General features: G+C 44.5%; 1 protein-coding gene across 3 annotated transcripts in view; it reads left to right on the plus strand.

Annotated features, from left to right (window-relative positions):
* The window catches only part of MAF (MAF bZIP transcription factor), a 306,049-nt gene that overhangs the window by 277,647 nt on the left and 5,613 nt on the right, over positions 1–22,789 (plus strand). Inside the window, exon 1 of one of the 3 annotated variants that reach the window (XR_009556202.1) lies at positions 20,990–21,083. The exons of the other annotated variants lie outside the window; for them this stretch is intronic. The gene's annotated coding sequence lies outside the window, so the exon portion shown is untranslated. Of the gene's footprint in view, positions 1–20,989; positions 21,084–22,789 lie in introns of those variants that run through there. 3 annotated transcript variants of the gene reach the window in all.

Raw genomic sequence — 22,789 nt, forward strand, 5'->3', positions numbered from 1 at the left:
TTTGACCAGCAGTGGCTCTCCCCCTTGCTCTGCCCACTTAAAGAGGGCTGCTGTTAGGGTGGGGAGATTGTTTCAGAGTTTACACCTGATCTGTTTACTTGCATTCGAGATGAATGTAAACTTGGAGGCAGATTGTTAAACGCATAATAATTTGGGCTGAGAGTTTTGATGGGTAGATTAATCAGTAAGGTTGCCAACTCCAGGATGGGAACTACCTGGAGATTTAGGAGGTGGAGTCTGAGAAGGGCAGAGTTAAGGGAGAGGTGGGGACTTCACTGGGATATAATGCCATAGAGTCCACCTTCCAAAGTGGCCATTTTCTCCAGGTGATCTCTTTTGCCTGGAGATCAGCTGTAACCCCAGGAGATCTCCAGGCACCACCTTGAAGTTGGCAACCCTTTAGAGCTGTAGTCAGTTATTCCGGGAGAGCAAATTTTATTCACATGAGCATGAACGTTCATTTAATCTAAAACTGAAATTATTTCTGGTGAATTACTGCAACAGGGGACTGAAAATTAAACATTCCGTATGGAGTTTCACTTCTAAGAGTGAGTAGTTGGCTAAACTGTAATTTATCTTACACTTCCTACAGTGCTGCAAAGAAGGCACTGGTATAAATTTTTGTTTTGTTTTGTGACCTGCAAACCCTATTTACATTTAGTCTGTCAATTTGCCTACTAGAAGGTGGGTGACCGATCAATTTAAAATGGTTTAATCCATCGACAGCTCTTGTATTGTCACAGCTGCTTTTGAAATATATGTTCCATGCACAGATTCAACAAGCCTCTTTTGGTGCTTTTCAAAAATGAATACAAAGGAAGGCCTGAATGATCCAGAGCTGCAGGTGGAGGGAGTTCGACAGATGTTTGGAAGGGAGAGAGTTTGCTTCTGCCCCATTTTGCATCGCAAGCACCAATCTGGGCCTCAGCGTGAAGGGTGATTATAGAGAAGTGTTACTCTAATTTACACAAACACCCAATGTTCCTCAAGACATACTCCAGTACAGAGAGATGGGAGAGAGCATATGGGGAACCTTGCTCGTACTGCATTCCCTTGGAGATTCTTTTATGGGGAAGCATTTGTAAAAATGCCAAGGCGGAACAGATGATCCATCAGAAATATATATCACATTTAAAACTGAAACTAGTAGCTAGATAGTCAAGGAGACCCAAGAGAGTTGGAAGGTGATTGGGGGGGCAGTATACAAGAGCCCCTTCCAAATTAAAATGTCAGTACAAACGTCTTTATATTTACCAACACACCTTCTCATAGTAATTGTGTTGGCTGAACAATTTCTTGGAAGGGCCACCCAAGGACATGGTAGGGATTCCAGGTATGTAGTGAAATATTACTGTGCAGATAAAAGAACATGTATACCCAGTCTAAAGAGGACTGAGCATGCACTAGGAAGCAATGAATTCTGACTGCAGTTGAGTGTCAATTGAAAGGGATGAAGGGGAAAGCTAGGGTTGCCAGGTCCTGCCTGGCTCACGAGCAGGGGATGTGGGGGGAGTTGCCAGACCCAGCCTGGAAAAATCATGGCTATTTGGGAATGGAGTCTGGAGAGGACAGGGACCTCACTGGGGTCTAACTCCATAAAGTCCACTCTCCACAGCATCCATTTTCTCCATAGTCTGGAAATGAGCTGTAATGCCAGGGGATCCCCAGGTCTCACCTGGAGCTGGCATTCACCCCCAAAAAAGCAGGGGAAGAGTGTTCGGCTCAATTCGCAGTAGTTTCATCATGAAGGAGAGATCTGGGTCAGGAGAAATTTCCCAAATATTTGTCCTTCCAAACTATTTATTGTGGGCCTCCAACTTGTTTTTTTAAAAAATATATATTATGAGTCACATTTCCAAGTGCAAATGTTGAAGGCAACATACGTACACAGTCAATGAATTAAGGTAGGACCCCTTATTTATTTATTTTTTAAAAACACACACACACACACACACACAACAAGAATATCAGCAAACATTCCAGCTCTTCTTCTCGGTGTGTGTGCATGTGTGCGTAAAATAATGTACAGAAGGGGTAGAGCTCTCCCATTCCCCCACTCCAGGTTGTTTTTCACATTGGTGGGCCACCAGACGAGTGAAGGGAAATTTTGCACCAGAATGTAATCCCTCACAGTGAATGATGGGATAGATGTCATTACACATAGGTACAATTCTCCGATATGGCCAGAAGCAAACAGAAGAGTCTGCTTTTCTTTTCTTTTCGCCTTTTCTTATCAGCATCTAGTCATTCGTGCTTGTTGATTAAATATGAGCTTCTCTCCATAATGCACATGGCATCCCTTAGTCACCTAGTTTTAGGGCACACCTCCTTCAACCTCTCTTGGGATATTCTTGACCATCCAACCATACACTGAAAATGTGTGAGTGCCTGACAGGTCCTTGAAAATGGTATAAGCAGCAACAGGACCCACACAGAGATGCAGACACCCTATTTCCTTGCTTTTGCTTCACTGGGAGACCATTTGTTTGCTTTCCTCTCTGCTAAATTGCTGCTTCAGCCTTAGCTAAATACTTGCAGGATGAGGTATTCTGCATTCATCACAGGAGTCCTCATGTGTGCCTTTGCCTCCCTCACTAATTCTAATTGCCAGGAGGCAGATATTCTCTCTCTTTCTCTCCCCGGCCACAGTCCTGAAGCAGCCGAACAGATTCCCTGCTCTGTTGCCCCATTAAATGAGGTGTTGCTGTATTCGACTGAAGTGAAAAGAGGATCCCACCCCACTTAGCGAAAAGAGCATCCAGGGCTGACCTAGCTGGGGACAGATTTCCTGTTAAACCGCAAAGAGGTCTTCCTGAATATGAGATGTTAATTGCACCAGGAATTTAGCTTCCCTACGGATTAAACAGCCATGGCTTCGAGCGACTGTGGGGAACGGCAATCAGGATTAGGCAGGAAAATGGACCATGCCCTCGCAATGCTATTACCCCAGTTCTTGAATCTAAAACCTTAAAAGCTCACCCTTGGTGGCCAATAAAAAGTTGCCATGCATGCATGCGTGTGTGTCTGTGTGTTCACTAGCGGCAGAGTTATACTGAGATTCAAAGTGGCTGGTGGGGGGGGTGGGGCTTATCATTGTAACCAAAGTAAGGCAGGTGTAGAAGGAAAGTTTGGCTTATCTTTGTCGGGTGGGGGAGTATCGGAACTGAAGGAAACATAGGAAGTATTTCATACCCATCTCCATAGATATTGCAGCCCACCAATTTCATTGGTTGAGAAATCAAAGTGTCGTGCAGCCATTATATAAATTTTTACTGCAGTCATATTTAGAGTGAAAACAAATGTATATTCCAGTCATAGCAGAAATGTTTCTGACAGATCACTTCTGCCCTGAACACAAATGCCTCAGAATGTTGTTGACCGTATCAAAACTAGAGTCTACCCAAAACATGTCAGCCATGTTTAGAATAGGGATGGCTGTGTGACTGGTTTTGTTGTTGTTGTTTTAAATAGAGTACACTTACCAATCAAATATTGGTCTAACAATATTTTTGTTGTTGTTCAGTCGCACAGTCGAGTCTGACTCTTTGCAACCCCATGGACAAAGTCGTGCCAGGCCCCCCTGTCTTCCACCATCCTCTGAAGACTGCTGAAATTCGTGTTTGTTATATCAGTAACGCTGTCCAGCCATCTCATCTTTTGCCGTCCCCTTCTTCTTTTGCCTTCTGTCTTTCCCAGCATCAGGATCTTCTCCAGTGAGTGTTCCCTTCTCATTTGGTGGCGAAAGTATTTGAGCTTCAGCTTCAGCATCTGACTTTCCAGGGAACAGTCTGGGTTGATTTCCCTTAGGACTGACTGATTTGATCTTCTTGCAGTCCAAGGGACTCTCAAGATTCTTCTCCAGCACCACATCTCAAAAGCATCTATTCTTCTGCGCTTGGCCTTCGTTATGGTCCAGCTCCCACAGCCATACATTACTACTGGGAATACCATCACTTTGACTATACGGACTTTTGTTGGCAGGATGATGTCTCTACTTTTTATTATACTGCCCAGGTTCGCCATACCTGTCCTCCCAAGGAACAAACGTCTTTTAATTTCATGGCTACAGTCACCATCTGCAGTGATCTTGGACCCCAGAAATGTGAAGTCTGTCACTACTTCCATATCTTCCTCTTCTATTTGCCACAGTGTGATGGGGCCGGATGCCACGATCTTAGTTTTTTTTTGATGTTGAGTTTCAAGCCTACTTTTGTGCTCTCCTCTTTCACCCTCAACAAGAGGTCCTCCTCACTTTCTGCCATTAGAGTGGTGTCATCTGCATATCTGAGGTTGTTGATGTTTTTCCCGGAAATCTTAATTCCAGCTTCTGCTTCATCCAGGCCAGCATTCCGCATTCTGCATATAAATTAAATATGCAGGGTGACAATATACATCCTTGTCGAACTCCTTTTCCTATTCTAAACCAATCATTTGTTTCCATATCCCATTCTGACAGTTGCTTCTTGACCCTTATATAGGTTTCTCAGGAGACATGTGAGGTGGTTTGGTACTCCCATTTCCTTAAGGACTTGCCACAGTTTGTTGTGATCCACACAATCAAAGGCTTTAGCGTAGTCAATAAAACAGAAATAGACGTTTTTCTGATACTCCCATACTTTCTCCATAATCCAGCAAATGTTGGCAATTTGATCTCTAGTTTCTCTACCTCTCCGAAACCCAGCTTGAACTTCTGGTAGTTCCCGATCGACATACTGCTGAAGCCTAGCTTGCAAGATCTTTAATGTGACCTTGCTGGCATGTGAAATGAGTGCAATGGTGCAATAGTTTGAACATTCCTTGGCATTACCCTTCTTTGGGATTGGAATATAAACTGATCTTTTCCAATCCTGTGGCCACTGTTGCATTTTCCAGATTTGTTGACATAATGTGCGCATAACTTTAACAGCATCATCTTTTAGGACTTTGAAAAGCTCAATTGGGATACCGTCATCTTTGCTCGCTTTGTTGTTAGTAATGCTTTCTAAGGCCCATTTGACTTCACACTCCAGGATGTCTGGCACAAGGTCACCAATTTCACTGTCATGGTTATCAAGGACATTGAGATCCTTCTTGTATAATTCTTCTGTGTATTCTTGCCACCTCTTCCTGATCTCTTCTGCTTCTGTTAGGTCCCTATGGGTTTTGTCCTTTAGCATGGCCATCTTTGCACAAAATGTTCCCTTGATTTTTCCAATTTTCTTGAAGAGATCTCTTGTCCTTCCCATTCTATTATTTTCCTCTGTTGCTTTGCAATGTTCCTTCAGGAAGGTCTCCTTATCTCTCCTTGCTGTTCTCTGGAAATCTGCATTCATTTGGGTGAATCTTTCCTTTTCACCTTTGCCTTTCGCTTTCCTTCTTTCCTCAGCTATTTGTAAAGCCTCATCAGACAGCCACTTTGCTTTCTTGCATTTCTTTTTCTTTGGGATGGTGCTGGTTGCTGCCTTCTGTACAATGTCATGAAACTCCATAGTTCTTCAGGCACTCTGTCTATCAACTCTAGTTCCTTAAATCTATTCTTCACCTCCACTGTATATTCATAAGGGATGTGATCAAGGTCAAACCTGAAGGGCCTAATGGCTTCCCCAGTTTCCTTCAGTTTAAGCCTGAATTTTGCAATGAGTAGCTCATGATCTGAGCCGCAATCAGCTCCAGGTCTTGTTTTTGCTGACTGTAAGGAGCTTCTCCATCTTGGACTCCAGAGTATATAATCAATCTGATTTCTGTGTTGCCCATCAGGTGATGTCCATGTGTAGAGTCACCTTTTAGGGTGTTGGAAGAGGGTGTTCGCTATGACCAGCTTGTTCTCTTGAAAAAACTCTATTAGCCTTTGCCCGGTTTCATTTTGTTCTCTAAGGCCAAACTTGTCAGTTGTTCCGGTTACCTTTTGACTTCCCACTTTGGCATTCCAGTCCCCTAAGATGAGGAGGACATCTTTTTTTTGTGTTAGTTCTAGAAGTGTTGTAGATCTTCATAGAACTGGTCCACTTCAGCCCCTTCTGCATCAGTGGTTGGGGCATAGACTTGGATTACTGTGTTATTGAATGATTTGCCTTGGATACAGACTGATATCATTCTGTCATTTTTGAGATTGTATCCCATTACTGCCTTCTTGTTAACTATAAAGGCCACACATTTCTTCTACAGGACTCTTGCCCAGAATAATAGATGTAGTGATCCTCTGAGTTAAATTCACCCATTCCCATCCATTGTAGTTTGCTGATTCCCAAGATGTCAATGTTCAGTCTTGCCATCTCTTGTTTGACTACATCCAGCTTACCTTAATTCATAGATCTTACATTCCATGTTCCAATGCAGTATTGTTCTTTGCAGTATCGGACTGTTCTTTCACCATCAGACACATCCACAGCTGAGTGTCCTTTTGGCTTTGGCCCAGCCGCTTCACTCCTTCTGCGGTTACTTGGACTTGTCCTCTGCTCTTCCCCAGTAGCATATCGGACACCTTCTAACCTGAGGGGCTCATCTTCCAGCACCATATCTTTTAGCCTTTTGTTATTGTCCATGAGGTTTTCTTGGCAAGGATACTGGAGTGGGTTGCCATTTCCTTCTCCAATGGATCGCATTTTGTCTAGGTTCTCAGCTGTGGTCTGTCCATCTTGGGTGGCCCTGCATGGCATAGCCCACAGCCTCACTGAACTGTGCAAGCCCTCTCGCCACGTCAAGGCAGCAATCCATGAGAGGGCTTTATAATATTAACTTTGCTATAATAGAAAAAGAAGAGACACTATTCATCTACAAAATTCACTGTCATTGAGAAATGGGTGGTATCCCATGATCCATTGGAGGGAGAGTGTGGATTTCCACAACATTTCCCTTGTTCCATCAATTCCTTCTGCCCCACAGGAAGCTGATTCTTAGGGTTTCAGGTTCCATATAGAGGAACATCCACATGGGTCAGGGGGCTGCTGTGAGACAGAAGAAAGGAGAAAAACCATCTCTTCATCTATCGTCTGCAAGTACAGCTCCACTAATAGTCTCCAAAGATGAGTTGTTGTTCACCATCACAGTACATTTTTTTCACAGTATTTCTTAAAAAGAAAATATTCCTTGCACATAAGAGTACAGAGAGACAAAAACATGTCAGATGGTGCTGACATTTAAAGTCCTCATACTTGAAGGACCATAAAGACCACATACTTCCTTATGAAGCAACCCTACCACTGTGGTCATCTTCAAAGGGTCTGTTTTCAGTGCCCCCACCTTCTGAGAATAGGTGGCCGGCAGCCTGGGAGAGGGCCTTCTCTGCGTTGGCATCAAAACTCTGGAACTCTCTCCCTAGGGAGATTCACCTGCCTCCTTCTGTTGCCACTTTCCTCAGTGGGTGAAGACTTTGTTTTGTTTCAGCTGAGATTCCCTCAGTGATCCCTCCTTCCTCCCCAATCTGTTAATTATTGTTTTTATCTCTTCTCATTTTAAGCTTTAGTTTTAACTTATTTAAATGATGCATTTGAGTGTTGGGTGATTTGCTTGCCCTATCAGGGCAGAAAGCCGGTTTAAAAATCTTGTTAATAAAAATAAGTAGTTAAATTTAAAAAGTAATAAATAAAAATAAGTAATAAATAAAGCTTAAAAGCAAGTACTCTGATGGGGATGAATTCTTCAATGGAATCCCAGTCTCATGGAGTTTAGTTCCATGTTCAACTCAGGTGGCAATCAGTGAAGGAGAGATGAACTTCACCAGGGATCATGAGCTATCTCAGCTTCTGACTGTTCACTGACTGAACACGTTTGCTGCAACTTTCTCGGCATGCCTGCTTTTTTTATTATTATCTAGGATTCTTGTTCCCCCACCCCTGGTGGGGTTTTCCCCAATTTTTGGACCTCCGACTTGCCAACCCCCCACCCCAAAAGAGTTCCATCATTGCCGAACATGCCCGGTGTGATGATGTTATCTGGAAGTGCCATCATTGCACTGGCCATGTTGCATGGGGGGAGGGGGGTGTTCTAGAATTTGATTCTAGAGTTTTTACCCAAGTGCTAGTGCGCCCCCCACCTTATGTGCCTTGCATGATGATGTCACTTCTGGATGATGTCATCATGCCATGCATACTTCATGCCCATAAAAGAAAGTCCCCCATCGACAGCCAAATAAGACCTGGCCACCCTATGATTATCCCTGGATTTCTGCAGATCCATTCTCTGTGCTTTGTTTGCTGCATCTGGTCTTCAGAAATGGTATGCCACCTCCGAATATGGATGAAAGCAGGACTGAAGTAGAAGTTATTCCATGGATGCACATGCTTAATAACCAATGTATGCCCTAGATGTAGAAGTAGATGAAAGCAGAGTCAAACATTATAGACACCCTGCACAACATCGGAGCATTTAATATTGTGATAGATAAAGCAATCTAATGGACCTTAAATGTTAATGGGTGTTGAGATTTACACTTTAATTGTGTTTAATTTAAACCATTCTGTTTTTATGGGACACTTTTATCTTTGTGCCTGAAAATCAACAATGTGCTACAGGATTGCACAGAGCTGCCTCAGGGTAGCTGGCTTTGAGGGAACCTGTAATTACAGGGTAGATCAGTTTATTACTTATAAATCCTTGAAAATATCTTAATTGAAATGATCAGTGGACTTTAACTGACCTTGTCTGAACAGAGACCTTCCCAGCAAATTAAGCAAAGCTAGTGTGTAAAGCTGAGAGGCTTTCATGCATAGAAATGCCTCTTAATAAATACGACCACCTTTCCAGAAGGAGATATGTATATATCTTATGTACACATGCAGCCAACAGGATTCTCAGCTATGTAAAACTGTTGCATCTAAGAGCGAGTGCGGTGGTGTGGTTAAAGAATCAGACTAGGATCTGGGACCTTGTCATGGAAGCTCACTGGGTTATCTTGGGCAGGCATGGTCTCTCTTGCTCTCTCTCAGCCTAGCCCACCTCACAGGGTTATTGTTCTGAGGATAAAATGGAGACCAAGAAGAATGATGTTGTATGGTGCTTTGGGTCCGCATGGGAGAATAAAGTAGGATATAAATAGCTAAAAAAATAAAGCACAAGGAGGACAAAGCTGGCCTGTTCTGCCACACTTGCATAATAAACACTGCTTGGGAATTTGAGTGGAGAAGATGCAGCGAGTGAGAGGGCCGTAGCCAAAAACTGGCATGGATTGGGTCATGTTGATTCAGTCCACTGCTGGGGTCACTTTGCTCTGGTGCAAGAAGCCTCCTGGCCCTGGCTTAAGGGGTTGTTTAGCCAGCAGAACAACTTGTTGCATTAGAAGAAAGCTTTTTGCACTGGAGCAAAGCATCACAGCTAGTGGAATGGTTCCATGGAGTTCAGGTTCAACATGTAGCCCACTCCAGAAAGTGAGATGACCCTTAAGCAGGACCAGGAACCTGCAGGGGGCTAGCCTCTTAGTGGATATTCCGGGCCCCCTCTCTGAATGTATAGTCCTTTTTAAAAAAGTTAAATGGTTTAAGGAAATTCAGGGTGTCAAACATGGGCCATGGGATTAGGCCCCCCAGAGGGCTTCTATCAGGCCCACGAATAACTCACTGTTGTCTGCTTCCTTCTTCCTCTCTTGCTTCCTTCTGCATCACAGCTTGCTTTGCCAGGCTTACACAATTGCACAGAAGCTGTAGAGAAAAGCCTCTATTTTTCCACTGGCTGACCAGCACATGAAGCAGCTTATGTACTCACAATGGCCAGCCATCTCATATTTTCCTCTGGGTCTTAGGCTCAAAGCACTAACCATGAGATTTCTGTAATGAATGTCAGTAAATCCAATGTAGGTTTGCAACTTACAGATACACACCTGAACAACACCTGAACAGCATACTCAAAATTGCTACAGCACAGACATTGTTTCCAGATTTTGATGCAGTTATTCAGAGCAAGAGGTGTCACTTATCAGAGTCTGCTATATAAACAAAATATTGCAAGAGTGTTAATCTTTTAAGCAGGTTTTAAGTTTTTTTTTTTAAAATCTTCAATTGTGTCTCTGTGTCCTTTGTAAAGTTTACATCTCTGCTACCTGGCATTACATTTTAGGACACACGTGGCCCACCCCGACAAGGTCTCATTTACGTCAGATCTGGCCCTCATAACAAATGAGTTCAACACCCCTCCCTTAGTGCTCCCAGCAGTGAGTGCAAAAGACAGTGATAATAATTAAATGAGCTGAGACATATGAGGCTAGCTGCATTTAGGTTCCTTCGGTTCTGCATTGATTCCTACATCCCATCCACCTTCATCCTGCAAATGGTATTGCCAGGGGATGCCTTTCCTTTTCCTGAGGGGACAGATGAGAGTTGGGATACATCAACTAGAGCCTGATTACATTAAAACAAAAAGAGATGGAGTTCATCCTCAATGAGCTGAAAGACCACACCTTCTGCAGATCAGCAAAAAGACATTTTTGGGGGAGGTAATTTTTTTGTAGCCTATGATTATCATCCACCCCCTTTGAAAGAAATGAATAAAAATGTCCCACTACATTCTCTTTGGCAAAGCAATGACTGACCCGAACAAAAAACTTGTCCCTGGCTACTACAGAGCATCAGGTTGTAAATTCGTAGGTAAGGGCCGTAAGGACTGTTTTTGGTTTTGTGTGTGTGTCTGCGTGTGTGTTTTAAATTGTATCCCGAGGCATGAAATTATATCAAATGAAAGCACCAAACACCTTAATACCTAATTTTTCAAGTTGTTCTGCATTCTAACCCTTCCAACGGTGTCACCTGTGTTTTATCATTTTGGGATGCTTTTTCCTGAGCGATACATCACATTACTGCAAACTTCCCCATGACCAATTGCTGCATTTGCAAAGAGCTGCTTTCAATTTACATTGCGGCTGCAGGATTCACAGCAGCTATGGATCATTTTTTTTGGGGGGGGGGGGGAGGGGAGGCAAACAAATGTGCTCCAGAAGTAATTAAAGTGTGTTGCTGTATGAATAATATACATTTTAATTGACAACTTCCAAGTATCATAAGACGCCCCCTAAATTGACGCAACAAGAGCTCTATTATGTGATTGCTCATGGTTTTATATAGACATGGAACAGATTCATTTATTCTATCATGGTGTGCATTATCAGTGATTGCTTTTTAATAAATTAATTTCCTTTGTGTCTCAAGAGCTTTTGTTTGAAATGTGGCTAAAGATATAAATGATTGTGGGGGTGGGGAAGTCTGGGCATTGCCTTTTGACTAGTAAAAGAGCATCATGTGCGTGCAGAATATTGTGGCCAGTGTGTGCAGAATATTGTGGCTAGTGTGTGCAGAATATTGTGGCCAGTAATATGGCCTGGCCAGAGCAGAATCCTCATTTGGCAAAGCAGGCTAGATGCATGTAGAAATCAGCACAGGATACTCCCTCCTTCCTTCCTTCCGTTTATTTACTTCATTTGTACCTACCTTTCTTCCCAGCATGAACCCAAAGCTATTTGTATGGTTCTCCTCTCCTCCATTTCATCCTCACGACAACTCTGTGAGTTAGATTAGGATAAGAATGTGTGACTGGCCCGAGGTCACCCAGCAAGCTTCCAGGGAAGGATAAGATTTCAAACCTGACTTCTACAGATCCTATAGGGATTGTCAAATAAACTCTTATGAGGAGGCATTGCTCAAAAGCAAGGCTGGTGACTTTAAGAAACAGTTGCCTTGTCATTGTGGAAACAGTTTCTCAGCGAGGCCTGCTGGGCCTAGGAAACTCATCACACTTGATTTTCTAGGTTTGCTATAACCTTTGAATAAGAACATGAGAAAATCCAGTGGATAGTTTGCACACAATATATACTTACATGCAGGGGTGGAATTCTAGCAGGAGCTCCTTTGCATATTAGGCCACACACCCCTGATGTAGCCAATCCTCCAAGAGCTTACAAAATTGAGCTCCCCCTGGAAATCCAGGCCCTGTGGGATCTGTTTCAATTCTTCAGGCCTGCAAAACAGAGCTCTTTCGCCAGGCTTTCAACTGAGGCAGTGGGCGTCACTTGTTACCGCCCCCCCCCCCCATTCCATCCCAGTGCTACAAGACCTGCTGGACCTGGACAATAGGCCATGTCTGTGAGGCGGAGTCTGCCATCTTAGTCTTTGTAATTTTAGATTTTATATATTTTAAATTGGTCTTTTACTATTTTTACTGTTGACTGTTTTTATGATGCAACCCGCCCTGAGCATGTTCTATGGGAAGGGCGGGCTAAAAATTGAATAAATAAATAAATAAAATTCCACCCCTGCATACATGCAGAATATGCACATTGCTCCTGTTCAGACGACATGGAGACAACACATGTCTGGAAGTTCTACACATAGTTGGGAGGCTCCTGACACACATGGATACAATGTCTAAAAAGACCTACAGAAAGAGAGAGAGAAAAAAACTATTTCTGCTAGAAATCTTTGTCCAGCTGTTGTTTATCACACCTTAATGCTTCTTGTCACACACACAGCCCTACCTGCCTACCTCCACAGAATACGCTGTGAATTGAACCTTTAATTGTCTGGCATCCCAAATTCAGTGACTCTGCTCATTGACTGTAAACCCAAAGTTTAATCCCCAGTTTGGGTGACAGTGTCATTAGGAAAGTAATGTGATAGTGATGTCAAATCTTCCTTGCTTGGTTCTGAGCTGCATTAGAATAGAGGATTATCCCACAGCCGTTTGACTGAAACAACACATGATGTCTGTGGCACACGGATGCCACCGGAGCTGTTTTTGTGAGGTGGTAAACAACTTCTAATTGTGAGTGTTGACAGGGCTCTGGGTGTTCTGACTAACCTCGCTTGCCATGTTGTTGTTGTTTAAAGATCCTCTATCTCTGTGTGTGTGTTTTAAAGTCCTGAGAGGTATCATCATAACAATGAAAAATATAATTCCAATGCAAAATGTGTTTTCCCCCTCTTGCGTCTTTTTACTCAGCAGTTTCCTCTGCTCGCCAAGATGCAACAGGATAGCAGATAGGGTAGGGCATCACCAGTTTTATCTTCTACTAGGCAAAGAAGGACCACCTTCTCTCAGGCATGAGATTTGTTCAGGGCTTTTTTTTGTAGCAGGATCTCCTTTGCATATTAGGCCACACACCCCTGATGTAGCCAATCCTCCTGGAGCTTACAGTAGGCCCTGTACTAAAAACCCTGTAAGCTCTTGGAGGATTGGCTACATCAGAGGTGTGTGGCCTAATATGCAAAGGAGTTCCTGCTACAAAAAAAGCCCTGGATTTGTTAGATAGGGCTCACTGCTGGCAAAGGGGGGGCATGTTAAGTAATACAGCCACATTGGCTCATGCAACCTCGGAAGGATGGCTGTGTCAACCTTGAGCCGACTACCTGAGCCCAGCTTCCGCCAGGATTGAACTCAGGTCGTGAGCAGAGAGCTCAGACTGCAGTACTGCAGCTTTACCACTCTGCATCACAGGGCTCTTTAATGACATCCCTAGTGGATAACAAATCAACTTCCAACCACAGGTCCTGATTTGATGAACCTCAACTAACCATAGTTTGTGGAGTAGATTGCTTTTCATTTTTATTGGCCCATATGGCTATAGTCCTATAGTTTTTTGACTGCCATGTTTATCTACCTTTCTTCTCCCCCTTCCCATTCTTCCTGTCCTTTGACTCAATCTATCCTTCCTTTCATCCTGCAGTTTTTTCTTTTTCCTGAGAAAATGGTGAAGGGAGTGGTGTGGTAAGAACAGCTCACCTCAGTTTGGGGACACCCACCCCACTGTGGAGCCATCTGTGTAGAATGGCTTGCCTTCATCACAGAACAATAATCATGGTCTCTGCTCCTTGCGGTTGCCCATTTCTGTACACAGGGTCCTTTTTCTCTGCACTGCAGAGATCACTGGCCTGCTACCTGTTGTCTTTCAGGACCAACACTGCCAGGGACCAGAGGGTGGAATTGCAGTTGGAGCAAGTGAACCAAGACTAGTACAGTCCCATCCCACCACTGAATAATGATGATATCTGCAAATCTGACAGTAGGAATTATCTTCCAGGCCAAACATTGGACAAACAGGACATAAAAAGAATAAATGGCCACAAATCACAATATTCAGAAACTGGTTGTGTGACTCTGACAGTGGCCTCAGACCACGATGCCTGCCAGGTTTGCAGGACCACCCTCCCAGGTTCTTCCTTGGCCGCTCTATTACAGGTTTAACATTCTGCTTTGCACTCCCCCTTTGTCTGACAGCAGGCTTTTAACATACATTCTGCTCCTACATGTTACACCCCCACAGTTCATTAGTCTCTCTCCCAATGTTCTCGTCAGCCCATTCCTCTCGTCTTCTGTTCAGTCTGTTTCCCTTTACCACACCAGTCTTGTTCTTCCTCCTCAGTTCTTTCCCTGCTCCGTCTTTCTGTGGGCCTCTCCCACGTGCCATTAGTCGATGCATCAGTGTCCTGCTTGCTCTTGTGATGCTTCCAGTGGGCTCTCCACAGCTGCACTCTCTGTGCCGCTCTTGCACGATGTTCCCTCTGCCCCCTCTTCTGTTGCATCTCTTTCTGTGACTCCAGCTGCCTCTCTTTGCTCCATTTATAGCCAGACTTTAAACTCCCCAGCTGGCTTCTGTGTTTTCCATAGCTACGGCAGGGCACTTCCAGCCCCCTCCTCCTCCTCCCTAATCATGCTATGCGCTACCTCTGCCTGCTGGATTCATCTCTTCCCCCAGGCTTGAACAAAGACTTGGGTTCCCTCACTCATTATAGGCACAGCATGGCCCACCCTTTCCATATGCTAATTAGTTCTTCTCATCTTGTTTTACACCTTGATTAGGATTAATGTTTATTTTATTCTACCCATCTACACACTCAACCACTCAACATTGATTGGTTGATTTGTTTAAAAAAACTGGCCCATTTCTGTTTCATCATCCCACACCTACCCATCTGTTGCTTGCAACTCTAATAATACATAACTTCTGAGAATGCCCATTCCAGTGCTTCTAATAAAGTGAGTTCTGATTTATCTAAGTTAATATTGGAATAGAACAAAGCAGGAATCAAGGTGCGCCTTTAAGACTAACCAATTTTTATCCAGAACGTAAGCTTTCATGCGCTCTCTTAAGCACACTTCATCAGATGAGGGGATCAAGTATTGTCCCTCATCTGATGAAGTGTGCTTAAGAGAGCGCACAAAAAACTTACGTTCTGAATAAAAATTGGTTGGTCTTAAGGTGAAACTTGATTCCTGCTTTGTTCTACTGCTTCAGACCAACATGGCTGCCCACTTGGATCTATTAGGGGAGGGACGGTGGCTCAGTGGTAGAGCATCTGCTTGGGAAGCAGAAGGTCCCAGGTTCAATCCCTGGCATCTGCAAAAAAGGGTCCAGGCAAATAGGTGTGAAAAACCTCAGCTTGAGACCCTGGAGAGCCGCTGCCAGTCTGAGAAGACAATACTGACTTTGATGGATCGAGGGTCTGATTCAGTATAAGGCAGCTTCATATGTTCATATGTTCATATTAATATTGGAATAGATGTTGTTCCATCTATTCCAACACTGCTGGACTTCTGCTTCTAGCACAGCAAGTGAGATTTCCATATCTGGTGGAGCTCTGTCCCTCTCTCCTTTAGGAAATAAGGTCCTAGATGTGCTGCAATCTGGAGATTGAGCTCTGGCCAACAGTTCACTTAGAAGTTTACACTGGGATTTAGCACAAAACGCTGAAATGCTGCTGTTCAATCATTGCTAACTCTCCGCTCGGCAGGGAATTGCTGGCAGATTCCGCACTTGTCTAATCCAATTTCCAACCGTAAGAGATTTTCTTGTGGGAGATGTAACAGGACACACAGAGGAGCTTGCGATGCCATTTGACTGCAGCCAGTAGTCAGGAGTTGGAGTGCTACAGATACTTGGGCTAGGTTCTTTGCAGTTCTGGATCCACGGCAAGCCAGTTCGGGCTGTGATAGCTGCATAAACCTACCTGGCAGTGCTGTTGCAGCAGCTTAGGAGTCATCACTGAGTTTGCCATTCACTCTCCCTTCCCTTGTGGCCAACCAAAGGATGATCTACCAAAGTCTACTAGGAATATTATAGGAACCATCACCACTGTACAGTAGAATGGTGGCACTAGAATATGTAATGCTGGTGTATTGCTCCAGCTCTTTGCTTTCAGTGCTAACCACACTGGATGTCAGACCTTAAGACTGGGCAATCAGGATAAGGGAAGTGTTGGGTACCAACAATGGTATCATCATGCGAACTCATACTGCCAATAACACTGATAAGCAGGGCTTTTTTTTTGAGCAGGAACGTACAGGAACACCGTTCCGGCTGGCTTTGTATCTGGGGTGTGTGGCCTAATATGGGTTTTTTCTACAAAAAGCCCTGTGCAAAAACAATGGTTATGTCAGGGGTGTGTGGCTTAATATACAAATGAGTTCCTGCTGGGCTTTCCTGATCTGAGGAACTCAGATTAGAGACACCCTATGAGGTAGGTGGGGCTGAGAGAGCTTTTTACAGCAGCTGCCCTTTCAAGGATAACTCCTACCAGAGCTATGGCTGACCCAAGGCCATTCCAGCAGGTGCAAGTGGAGGAGTGGGGAATCAACCCGGTTCTCCCAGATAAGAGTCTGCACACTTAACCACTACACCAAACTGGCTCTCTAGAAAACCTTTGGGGTCCCTTCCAACTCTATTGTTTCTACCAGGCAGCAAATAAAGCAGCAATTCTTGTCTTATTCAAGACTGAGAGACCTGGAGTCTCTGTCAAGTATCAATGGTCTCAAAGTGGGGGCTTGAGCAGGGAGTCACAGACCCGTTAACCCTCTGTTCTGTTGTGGAGGCTTGCCAGAAGAGGAGACCACTGGCCCGTTCACTGCACCACAGCAGCGCCCTTAGAGGGTTATATTGCAGCTGTCCAGAGTAGAGAAAGAAGTACTTTTCTCCCTTTCTCCCTTTCTCACAATACAAGAACTCGTGGGCGTTCGATGAAATTGCTGAGCAGACAGGTTAAAACGGATAAAAGGAAGTACTTCTTCACCCAAAGGGTGATTAACATGTGGAATTCACTGCCACAGGAGGTGGTGGCGGCCACAAGTATAGCCACCTTCAAGAGGGGTTTAGATAAAATTATGGAGCACAGGTCCATCAGTGGCTATTAGCCACAGTGTATGTGTGTATATAACATTTTTTGCCACTGTGTGACACAGAGTGTTGGACTTGATGGGCCGTTGGCCTGATCCAACATGGCTTCTCTTATGTTCTTATGTTCTTATGTTCATTCTGCCATAAAGCGGTTCAGGTCTGATGATGGAGAAACGGAATTAATAGTATATAATGAATAGTTGGCCTCAATTGGGGATATCAGTACATTCCCTTGAGGCAGGAATAACATGCTGCAAGCATTTCAGCATTGGCTACCAAAATATATTTCTAAATGAGTAGCCAAGCTGCAAAGCCCAGCTGGGATGCTGGTATTTGAGGAAAAGAGTGCTTCTGAGCATGCAAAAGGTGCTATTACTTAAGCTGCTTCCTCAGCATGCCTTTGTATTTAATTACTAGATATTGATCCAAATAAAATGCTGGACGTGTGATTCTTTAATTATAGCAACTCAGGAGAACTTCACTTCCAAGCAAGTTTTCAAATGGAAGGAGGTAGACCCAGCCAGCTTCCCCCGCCCCCCCCCCCCCCCGCCATTCATGCTCACCCAAACCACATGGCTTGTATCCAGGTTCTATTTTTCCCAGAAGAGCTTTTTGGGGTAGTCAAAAAAGACCCATTCTTCCCTTCTCACCAGCAGAGAAGCTTCTTTGCTGGATGAGGAGCTGTCACGGAGTCGCTGCACAGGGTTGGCATCCAATGTGATCTCACAGAGTTTGCATGAGAGATCTGCAGTCCCATCCATCTTGCAACAGGGTTGGAAAGGCACATTCCTTTCCACCCTCACGGGCTGCTGCAACAATCTGGTCTGGTGCTGGGTCCAGGCCAATGTTTATAGCATTTTTATATGACGAATGATTACCGTTTTCTTGCCAGGGACCGTTGAAGCTATTCCTTGCCTTAACTCTTTGCTTTTGCAATCCAGGATTATTTATATAAAGCAATCACTTTGCAGACAGTGACAGATTCCAGAGGCTGCAGCCATGTTAAGATGCCAAAGCCAAAATAACACCTTAAAGATGTACAGATTTACGGTAGCAGAGGATTTTTTTTTTTTTGTGAGCTCACTGCATTAAATGCATAAAGTGTTACATTCACTGGGCAAATACACAAACACACACAGGTACAAACAGGAGGCTAATGGACAGAGGTTCTCACAAGAGACCAGAAGGACCAGTGTCCCAAGACATAGGTATGTTCTGTACTCCTTTGACTGAGTCTTTTTTCATCTGTGTCCTGCAAAGTAATATAACACACCTGTCTCTTGTGGCTCTTGGCCTCTTGGCCTCTCTTCTGAAGAACTCCCACCCTTCCCTCATTCTTTCTGTACCTGTGTGTACCTGCTGCCTGACTTTGTGCATCTAATTTAAAGGACTCTGGTCTACAAAAGTTAATGACCCAATATGTTCGTTAGCTTGTGAGGTACCTAGGGTTGTCAGCTCTGGGTTAAGAAATACTTGGAGATTTGGGGGTGGAGCTTGGAGGGAGTGGGGTTTGGGGAGGAGACAGACCTCAACAGGAGTGGAGACAGACTCCACTCTCCTGAGCAGCCATTTTCCCCTAGGGGAATCTAGAGATGAACTGTAACAGGAGGAGATCGCCAGATGCCACCTGGAGGTTGGCAACCTAACATGGCAACCTCTTGCAGGCCTTAGCATTCGGCACAACAACCCAGTGAGGTAGCTTAGGCTGAGAGTACAATAGGGTTGGCCATCTAGTGGGCAATGAAGAGATTTGAACCACAGCCTCCCTGATTCGAACCCAACACTCTAACCATAGCACCACACTGGCTTTCATTATGATCTTGTTCAGAGTTTGGAAAACACAAACGTGTTATGCCTGGACTGCTTTTTACAGTGCAAAGTGACATGACTTGAACTCAGATCCTGCAAAGAAAGTCTGGCATCACCTATCTTTGCACAGAAGAGCAGAGAGAAGGGCAGGGTATAAATCTGCAATTCTTTTCCAGCAGAGCAGATTAGTTCCTTGAGTAGATCAGAGTATTTTTTTTCCCCTCCCCATTTAAGGGGGCAGAACAGATCATTAGGTGCTGCATCATATTTTAATCAAGCATATGTGGCTGTTCCTGTTGTTTAAATCCAGACAAAAGAAAAAGACAAACACGACACTTTGCGCCCACCTTTGCATTGTTGACAGCTAGTGGCGGGCGACTTGGACTCCGTCAGGGCACACTTTATCTCCTCCTGTCCTGGCAAATTCCCCCGGATTTCTCCCTTCTCCCTCACTCCTCTCCACACAGATGGATTAGAGCAACAGACATTTTACATGCTGCACATCATTAGCTATCTTCCCTCACTCCTCGGCAAATAACAACTGGGCTCTATCACCAGGACATTCATAACACCTTGACACTTTTACAACTGCCACGCTGCACTCTTACCAATGCAATCTCCCCGCTTAAAGGCATGGAGCTAATTCGTGAAATGCCACCCGGGAAGTGCCTCTGCTAAAGCTACAAGCACTGCTCTCTCTCTCTCTCTCTCTCTCTCTCTCTCTCTCTCTCTCTCTCTCTCTCTCTCTCTCTCTCTCTCTCTCTCTCTCTCTATATATATATATATAAATATATATATGTGTGTGTGTGTGTGTGTGTGTGTGTGAGAGAGAGAGAGAGTGTAAAAACCTTACCACAGGGAGGAGAAAAGGTGACACAACCAATGCTGCTTTAATAAATGGCACTGAAAGAAAGAGAGTCAAAACTGAGGTTCAGAGCCAGCTAGTGCATTCGCCCTGTCTCACCCGATTCCTTTCTTTATCACAGCCCCTAAACGGCCAAGGGGGAGGGGTCCATGTTCGTCCTATGATCTCCAACATACCTCTTTGGGGTGGTTGAAAAAGATCCCTCATTCCTTTTTCACCAGCAGAAAACCTTGCTGGACCCAACCCTAGGACTAGAACAGGATGTGGGAAGTTACCAGAACTAGGGAAGTTGTCTAGGACAGAACTAGGACTTGAACAGTGGGAAGAATGCTGCCAGAATTAAAGATGGTGCCCAAATGGCCAGGGCTGGCCTTAGACTGTCTGACACCCTAGGCAAGGCTAACTTCTGGTGCCTCTGCCACACTGATATTGTCACCAAGTCACATGGGGGGCACCCAATTTAATTGGCTCTTCCTCTGGTGGGAAAGGAAAAGAAAGGTCCAGTGTGCAAGCACCAGTTGTTTCTGACTCTGGGGTGACGTTGGTTTCACAATGTTTTCATGGCAGACTTTTTACAGGGTGGTTTGCCATTGCATTTCCCAGTCATTTACGCTTTCCCCCCAGCAAGCTGGGTACTCATTTTACCGACCTCGGAAGGATGGAAGGCTGAGTCAACCTTGGGCCAGCTACCTGAAAACCCAGCTTCCACCAGGGATCGAACTCAGGTCGTGAGCAGAGCTTAGGACTGCAGTACTCCGGTGGACAGACTACTTAAATAGAAGGAAGCCTCCTCAAATTGGAAGAAGGCCTTTAACCTTTCTCAGTGGAATGAGACGACAGAGATAGGCTGCACCAGGGCTTTTTTTGTAGCAGGAACGTCTTTGCATATTAGGCCACACCCCTCTTATGTAGCCAGTCCTCCAAAAGCTTAAAGTGGGCCCTGTAATAAAAGCTCTGTAACATCTTGGAGGACTGGCTAGATAAGAGAGGTGTGGCCTAATATGCAAAGGAGATCCTGCTACAAAAAAACGCCCTGGGCTGCACCATGATCAAATCAGATCTTTTCCACAGTGAAATTGTGTGAAAACACTAATCCTTTTAATTGGACATTGTGTGTGTGTGTGTGTTTGTGCACAGGCAGCTGGTTTCACTGAAGCGGAGGGGATATCAGTACAAAAACCTCAAGGATGCAATTGGCAGAGATGGAGGAAGAGAACTCTGGCAAGTCTCTTACCAGCCAGATATAATTATCAGTTCTTAAGCTGCAAATAAGACCAAAGGACAAAGGAGGATCTGTCTAGACTATCTCACTTACAAGATATTGATTGTTCCAGTGGTAAACTGGTTAGTATAAGTGTGTTTGGCTGGAAAGGTCATGAGTTGTAACACCTGGCAGAGAGCTATTCAACCTTGACACAAGTCAAATTACTGCAGAGTTGCTGAAAGAGACTGTCTAATAGTAATGCTGTCTTGCCCCAAGGAAGCGTTTGTCTTTTGTTCTGTGGAAGGTGCCAGTGAGGGGAATGAAGGCTCAGCAGCAGAACTCAGGGCTTTTGGGGGGCAGGAAAACACAGGAACACAGTTCCAGCTGGCTTGGTGTCAGGGGTGTGGCCTAATATGCAAATAAGTTCCTGCTGGGCCTTTTCTATAAAAAGCCCTGTGTGAAACAATGGTGGCATCAGAGGGTGTGGCCTAATAAGCAAATGAGTTCATGCTGAGCTTTTTCTACCAAAAAAAGCCCTGAGCAGAACATATGCTTTGCAAGGTTTGATTTTTGGTGTATCTAAGTAAATATTTTCCAGGAGGGAGCCAGTGTGGTTGAGGGAAGAGGCCATGGCTCAGTTGCAGAGTGTATGCTTTGCTGAATATCTCAAGTTCAATCCCGGCATCTCCAGTTGAAAGAACCATGATGTATGTGGTGTGAAAGACTTTTGTATTGGGCCCTAGGGAGACAAGGACTATAAGGGTAGATAAGACTGATCCTGATACATCAGTGGTCTGATTCGATATAACCTTAATGTGTTCATGTGCGCAGTGGTTAGCGTGTCAGATTAGGATATGGGGGATTCCAGGTTCAAATCCCAGCTCTGATATGGAAGCTTGCCCCTGGTGGCTTTGTCCCTTATGATACACAAGCAGATCGCCTCCCAACTTGACTACTGTACTGTGCTGAACAGAGGGCTGCCCTTGAGGATCATGTGGGAATCTGATTGATTACTTGTAGGGATTTTATGGGAACACTGCTGATTATAATTCCCCCCTAAGCTAACTTCAGGCAGTGGTTGCCATCTTTAAATCCCTTTATGTTTTGGGCCCAGAATACTTGAGGGAGCATATTGCACCATACGACATTCATTAAGATTCAGCTACTCCAGACAGAGCTGTAGTGGCCCTTACATGAGGCTCTGCTACACAGGCTGACTCAGGACAACTGCTACTGCACATTTCCAAATTAGGTCCTTTTCAATAGGACATTGGAGACCAGATAGGGTTGTCAAGCTCCAGATGGTGGCTGGAGACCTCCCGCTATTCCAACTGATCTCCAGGCAATAGATATTAGTTCAACTGGAAAAAATGGCCACTTTGGAAAGTGGACTCCATGACATTACACCCCATTGAAGTCTCTTCCCTCCCCAAACCCCACCCTCCTCAGGCTCCAGCCCCAAATCATGAGGTATTTTTCAACCCAGAGATGGCAGCCCTATGGCCAGACTGTTTATATATGCTTTCATTATTTAATGGACTTTATTTGATTATATTTGTCTTCAATACTAAGTCACTGTTCATCACATTTTTTGTTCTATTGCTGCATATTGGTGCGGGGGTGTGTGTTCTACTTTTGATTCCCCACCTTGAGAATTATTGTGCTGAAAGGTAGGGCCTTTGGGGGTGGGGGGTTCAGGCTGCAGTGGGAGGTGAGAAAGAAAAAAGATTTTGGAGGCTGATTATGGTGTAGTGGCCAGAATGTCAGACTAGGATCTGGGAGACCCATGTTCAAATACCCATTCTCCCATAGCAACTCTCTGGGTGACCTCGGGCCAGTGTCTGTC

The sequence above is a fragment of the Heteronotia binoei genome, chromosome 14, assembly GCF_032191835.1.
Source record: "Heteronotia binoei isolate CCM8104 ecotype False Entrance Well chromosome 14, APGP_CSIRO_Hbin_v1, whole genome shotgun sequence".
In the NCBI taxonomy this organism is placed as follows: domain Eukaryota; kingdom Metazoa; phylum Chordata; class Lepidosauria; order Squamata; family Gekkonidae; genus Heteronotia; species Heteronotia binoei.